The sequence below is a fragment of the Rhipicephalus microplus genome, unplaced genomic scaffold (assembly GCF_043290135.1).
Source record: "Rhipicephalus microplus isolate Deutch F79 unplaced genomic scaffold, USDA_Rmic scaffold_385, whole genome shotgun sequence".
Lineage (NCBI taxonomy): Eukaryota > Metazoa > Arthropoda > Arachnida > Ixodida > Ixodidae > Rhipicephalus > Rhipicephalus microplus.
In genome coordinates, this window is record NW_027464949.1 from 81,302 (window position 1) to 87,959 (window position 6,658).

Consider the following 6,658-nt stretch of genomic DNA (forward strand, 5'->3'; position numbering starts at 1 on the left):
CCGACGCAAAAGTGGGAACCGCCGCTCGGATGATCGCCGCTTTCGGCAGAGTGAGTGTTGGCACTCCGGGGAAGCGAAACAGCGTGAATGCGCCCACGAAATCGGCGTATTTTGAAGTGCCCGCCGGCGACCGTCGCACGAGTACGGTAAACCGCGTCAGCCGGGGCGTAGTTCGGGACGCCGACGAAAAAGTGGGAAGCGCAACTCGGATCTTCGCCGTTTTTGCAGGAGTGAGTGGCGGCCCTCCTGCGAGACCAAGAAGCATCGATTCGTGCACGAATTCGGCGCCTTTCGACGTGATCGCCGGCGACCGTCGCTCGAGTAGGGCAAACCGCGTCTGCCGGGGCGGGCTTCGGGACGCCGATGCGAAAGTGGGAAACGCTGCTCGGATGTTCGCCGTTTTTGGCCGAGTGAGTGCTGGCACTCGGGCGAAGCCAAACGGGGCCGATTACGGCACGATATCGGCGTCTTTCGACGTGCCCGGCGGCGACCGTCGCACGAGTACGGTAAACCGCGTCAGCCCGGGCGGAGTTCGGGACGCCGATGCGAAAGTGGAGAACGCCGCTCGGATCTTCGCCGTTTTTGGAGGAGTGAGTGGCGGCACTCCGGAGAAGCCAAGGAGCGCCAATTAGCGCACGATATCGGCGTCTTTCGACGCGCTCGCCGGCGACCGTCGAACGAGTAGGGCAAACCGCGTCTGCCGGGGCAGGGTTTACGACGCCGACGCAAAAGTGGGAACCGCCGCTCGGATGTTGGCCGTTTTTGGCAGAGTGAGTGCTGGCACACCGGCGACGCGAAAGAGCGCGAAAGCGCCCACGAAAGTGGCGTATTTGGACGTGCTTGACGGCGACCGCTGCAGGAGTACGAAAAACCACGTCAGCCGGGGCGAGCGACCCACGGCGGTCTGGGTGCTTATCGCTGCTATTATAGGGGCACCCCGGCAGACGCAGAAAAAAAAAATTTTTTTTCGACCTTCTTTTTTGCTGGTCGAGCTCGGGTAACCCAGGTCGCAATGGGAGCCGCGCACGAAAGCGGCGTCGCGAGACGCGTTCGCGGTCGCTAGTCGCACGAGCTCGGCAACCGCGTCAGCCGGCGCGGAGTTCGGGATGCCGACGGCTAAGTGGGTACCGCTGCTCGGATGTTCGCCGTTTTTGGCCGAGTGAGTGCTGGCACTCCGGCGAAGCGAAACGGGGCCGATTCGGGCACGATATCGGCGTATTTCGACGTGCTCGCCGGCGACCGTCGCACGAGTACGGCAAAGCGCGTCTGCCGGGGCGAGGTTTGCGATGCCGACGAAAAAGTGGGAAGCGCCGCTCGGATCTTCGCCGTTTTTGCAGGAGTGAGTGGCGGCCCTCCTGCGAGACCAAGAAGCATCGACTCGCGCACGATATCGGTGTCTTTCGACGTGCCCGCCGGCCACCGCCGCACGAGTACGGCAAACCGCGTATGCCGGGGCGGGGTTGGCGACGCCGACGCAAAAGTGGGAACCGCCACTAGGATGTTCGCCGTTTTTGGCAGAGTGAGTGCTGGCACACCGGCGACGCGAAAGAGCGCGAAAGCGCCCACGAAAGTGGCGTATTTGGACGTGCTTGACGGCGACCGCTGCAGGAGTACGAAAAACCACGTCAGCCGGGGCGAGCGACCCACGGCGGTCTGGGTGCTTATCGCTGCTATTATAGGGGCACCCCGGCAGACGCAGAAAAAAAAAATTTTTTTTCGACCTTCTTTTTTGCTGGTCGAGCTCGGGTAACCCAGGTCGCAATGGGAGCCGCGCACGAAAGCGGCGTCGCGAGACGCGTTCGCGGTCGCTAGTCGCACGAGCTCGGCAACCGCGTCAGCCGGCGCGGAGTTCGGGATGCCGACGGCTAAGTGGGTACCGCTGCTCGGATGTTCGCCGTTTTTGGCCGAGTGAGTGCTGGCACTCCGGCGAAGCGAAACGGGGCCGATTCGGGCACGATATCGGCGTATTTCGACGTGCTCGCCGGCGACCGTCGCACGAGTACGGCAAAGCGCGTCTGCCGGGGCGAGGTTTGCGATGCCGACGAAAAAGTGGGAAGCGCCGCTCGGATCTTCGCCGTTTTTGCAGGAGTGAGTGGCGGCCCTCCTGCGAGACCAAGAAGCATCGACTCGCGCACGATATCGGTGTCTTTCGACGTGCCCGCCGGCCACCGCCGCACGAGTACGGCAAACCGCGTATGCCGGGGCGGGGTTGGCGACGCCGACGCAAAAGTGGGAACCGCCACTAGGATGTTCGCCGTTTTTGGCAGAGTGAGTGCTGGCACTCCGGCGAAGCGAAAGAGCGCGAATGCGCCCACGAAAGTGGCGTGTTTGGACGTGCTTGACGACGACCACCGCAGGAAAACGAAAAACCACGTCAGCCGGGGCGAGCGACCCATGGCGGTCTGGGTGCTTATCGCTGCTATTATAGGGGCACCCCGGCAGACGCAAAAAAAAAAAAAATTTTTTTTCGACATTCTTTCTTGCTCGTCGACCTCGGGTGACCCAGGTCGCAGTGGGAGCCGCGCACGAAAGCGGCGTCGCGAGACGGCTTCGCGGTCGCTAGTCGCACGAGCTCGGCAACCGCGTCTGCCGGGGCGGAGTTCGGGACGCCGACGGCTAAGTGGGAACCGCCGCTCGGATGTTCGCCGTTTGTGGCCGAGTGAGTGCTGGCACTCCGGCGAAGCCAAACGGGGCCGATTCCGGCACGATATCGGCGTCTTTCTACGTGCTCGCCGGCGACCGTCGCACGAGTACGGCAAAGTGCGTCTGCCGGGGCGGGGTTTGCGACGCGTACGCAATAGTGAGAACCGTCGCTCGGATGTTCGTCGTCTTTCGCCGAGCCAGTGCTGGCACTCCGGCGAAGCCGAACGGAGCCGATTCGGGCACGATATCGGCGTCTTTCCACGTGCTCGCCGGCGACCGTCGCACGAGTACGGTAAACCGCGTCAGCCGGGGCGGAGTTCGGGACGCCGATGCGAAAGTGGGAAGCGCCGCTCGGATCTTCGCCGTTTTTGGAGGAGTCAGTGGCGGCACTCCGGTGAAGCCAAGGTGCGCCAATTCGCGCACGATATCGGCGTCTTTCGACGTGCCCGCCGGCCACCGTCGCACGAGTACGGCAAACCTCGTCTGCCGGGGCGGGGTTTGCGACGCCGACGCAAAAGTGGGAACCGCCGCTCGGATGTTCGCCGTTTTTGGCAGAGTGAGTGCTGGCACTCCGGCGAAGCGAAAGAGCGTGAATGCGCCCACGAAAGTAGCGTATTTGGACGTGCTTGACGGCGACCGCCGCAGGAGTACGAAAAACCACGTCAGCCGGGGCGAGCGACCCACGGCGGTCTGGGTGCTTATCGCTGCTATTATAGGGGCACCCCGGCAGACGCAGAAAGAAAAAAAAAAAAATGGGGACATGGCGTGCGTCACCGTGCGGCTTCGCAGCGTTGCCGAAGTCGCCGAGCCCTTCGACTGAGCCGAACGGCGGACAGGGAACGTTGGTCGGCCGTTCTAACCTGTCGGTGCCACGCCGAGACGTCGTTAAGGAAAACCGCGTCGTGGGCCTCTACGACGCCGTCGAGTCGTTGTACGTTTGGTGTCCAGCGTGTCGGCGGCGAGTAGCGGACACGTCGTTCACGACTTCGGTCTTTCGCAGTCGACGCGAACTTGCGGAGAGTCGTGGTGCCTCACGTTTTCGGCAGAAACCGCGGCGGAATTTTCCCGTGCGTGCGCGCACGACCTCGGTGCTGTGCCGTCAGCGTAGTGTTGCACAAACTCGTGGCCTACCCAAGGTGCGGTACGTTTGCGGCCGTATCCTCGGTGGGAATTTCGTGAGTAGGGTCGCAAATTCTACGACCTCGGCGGGTTTGAGAGCGACGTAGACTTGTGGCACGCTCAACGTGCCACACGTTTCGGGGCACACCCGCGGTGAAATTTTCTCGAGTACGCTCGTATTAGTGCCCAAGGAGGTCTGGGTACTTATCGCTGCTATTATGTGGGGGTTCTCGTGAGCGGCGTACGCGAAAGCGACCGGGTGTCTGATATGCGGCGGGCTTCGGCCTCGTCAAGCGTGTCCTCGGGTCTGCTCCAGGGGAATCCACGGCAGTCGTCTGCAGCCTCATCCGCTTGATGCGTTAGGGGCTGGTTGTCGGACGGTGCCGTTTTACCACGATATCGAGGTGTGTTCCGTGTCGTCCTCGGGCGATTCAGATGCGAAAGCGCCGAAGACGCGGGCGTGACCCGTCGTCTGGCGGCTTTGCAGTCTCGGCTCCGTTGCTAGTTCCGGCCGGTCCACCGACAGTGCAGCGGGCTTGGGCAACCCGCACGGCGCGACCGAGTCGATGCAACGAAAAAGAGCGAGCATGAACGTGCTTCTTGCCGCACGGCTCCCACTCGTCTTTCGGGAAGGTTGTGCCGTAGCGAGCTCGAACGCCGTCATCTCGGAGTGCAAAATAAGCGTGTTGGGGCGCCTGAAGGTGGCCTCCGCCGCACACAGACTGCGTCCGGCCCGCCGAAGGCGAGGACGGACGCGCAGTCGAACGATTACCTGGTTGATCCTGCCAGTAATCATATGCTTGTCTCAAAGATTAAGCCATGCATGTCTAAGTACATGCCGAAATAAGGCGAAACCGCGAATGGCTCATTAAATCAGTTATGGTTCCTTAGATCGTTTCTTCCTACTTGGATAACTGTGGCAATTCTAGAGCTAATACATGCAGTGAGCCTGGAGCCCTTTGGGTAACGGGTGCTTTTATTAGACCAAGATCGATCGGGTTTCGGCCCGTATTGTGTGGTGACTCTGGATAACTTTGTGCTGATCGCATGGCCACGAGCCGGCGACGTTTCTTTCAAGTGTCTGCCTTATCAACTTTCGATGGTAGGTTACTTGCTTACCATGGTTGTTACGGGTAACGGAGAATCAGGGTTCGATTCCGGAGAGGGAGCCTGAGAAACGGCTACCACATCCAAGGAAGGCAGCAGGCGCGCAAATTACCCACTCCCGGCACGGGGAGGTAGTGACGAAAAATAACAATACGGGACTCTTTTGAGGCCCCGTAATTGAAATGAGTACACTCTAAATCCTTTAACGAGGATCAATTGGAGGGCAAGTCTGGTGCCAGCAGCCGCGGTAATTCCAGCTCCAATAGCGTATACTAAAGCTGCTGCGGTTAAAAAGCTCGTAGTTGGATCTCAGTTCCAGACGAGTAGTGCATCTACCCGATGCGACGGCTCGGACTGAACATCATGCCGGTTCTTTCTTGGTGCACTTCATTGTGTGCCTCGAGATGGCCGGTGCTTTTACTTTGAAAAAATTAGAGTGCTCAACGCAGGCGAGTCGCCTGAATAAACTTGCATGGAATAATAGAACAAGACCTCGTTTCTGTTCTGTTGGTTTTTGGAATACGAGGTAATGATTAAGAGGGACGGACGGGGGCATTCGTATTGCGGCGCTAGAGGTGAAATTCTTGGACCGTCGCAAGACGAACTACTGCGAAAGCATTTGCCAAGAATGTTTTCATTGATCAAGAACGAAAGTCAGAGGTTCGAAGGCGATCAGATACCGCCCTAGTTCTGACCATAAACGATGCCAACCAGCGATCCGCCTGAGTTACTCAAATGACTCGGCGGGCAGCTTCCGGGAAACCAAAGTATTTGGGTTCCGGGGGAAGTATGGTTGCAAAGCTGAAACTTAAAGGAATTGACGGAAGGGCACCACCAGGAGTGGAGCCTGCGGCTTAATTTGACTCAACACGGGAAAACTTACCCGGCCCGGACACTGGGAGGATTGACAGATTGAGAGCTCTTTCTTGATTCGGTGGATGGTGGTGCATGGCCGTTCTTAGTTGGTGGAGCGATTTGTCTGGTTAATTCCGATAACGAACGAGACTCTAGCCTATTAAATAGGTGCGGGGTTCCCAGCACCTTACAACCTTCTTAGAGGGACAAGCGGCTCCTAGCCGCACGAAACAGAGCAATAACAGGTCTGTGATGCCCTTAGATGTCCGGGGCCGCACGCGCGCTACACTGAAGGAAGCAGCGTGTCTTTATCCCTGTCTGAAAAGACTGGGTAACCCGTGGAACTTCTTTCGTGATTGGGATAGGGGCTTGCAATTGTTCCCCTTGAACGAGGAATTCCCAGTAAGCGCGAGTCATAAGCTCGCGTTGATTACGTCCCTGCCCTTTGTACACACCGCCCGTCGCTACTACCGATTGAATGATTTAGTGAGGTCTTCGGACCGATGTCCGGCGCGGCCTTTCGGTTGCGCCGGTCTGTTGGAAAGATGACCAAACTTGATCATTTAGAGGAAGTAAAAGTCGTAACAAGGTTTCCGTAGGTGAACCTGCGGAAGGATCATTAACGGATTGTGAAGGGTGAGCGCCTCAGCTGCGTCTGCGCCCGACACTTTCTGCCGCTGACCCCGTTTGGACGCGGGGTCGGCTTTTCCCCACGGGGCTGCCTGAATGTGGAGCGGCACCCCGTGACAAATTGTTGCGCCCAGCGGACGCCAACACCGCGACCTTGGACGGTCGGCCAGGTGGCGGACGCGGGTACAAACGGCGCAACGCACTCATAGGTCGGCTTTCGACCCGCCACTGCACCGTGGCTCGAAGCGCTCGAAATGCGCGACCCGACCGCTGCGGGACCGCCTAGTACTGTAAACAGGAGCGG

At 59.3% G+C, this 6,658-nt stretch overlaps 1 non-coding gene across 1 annotated transcript; it reads left to right on the top strand.

Annotated features, from left to right (window-relative positions):
* Positions 1-4,531: 4,531 nt before the first annotated feature.
* On the top strand, positions 4,532-6,346 carry LOC142794189 (small subunit ribosomal RNA). Its single transcript, XR_012892141.1, has one exon. It is a non-coding gene; the product is annotated as a small subunit ribosomal RNA (ribosomal RNA).
* The last annotated feature ends 312 nt before the right edge of the window (positions 6,347-6,658 follow it).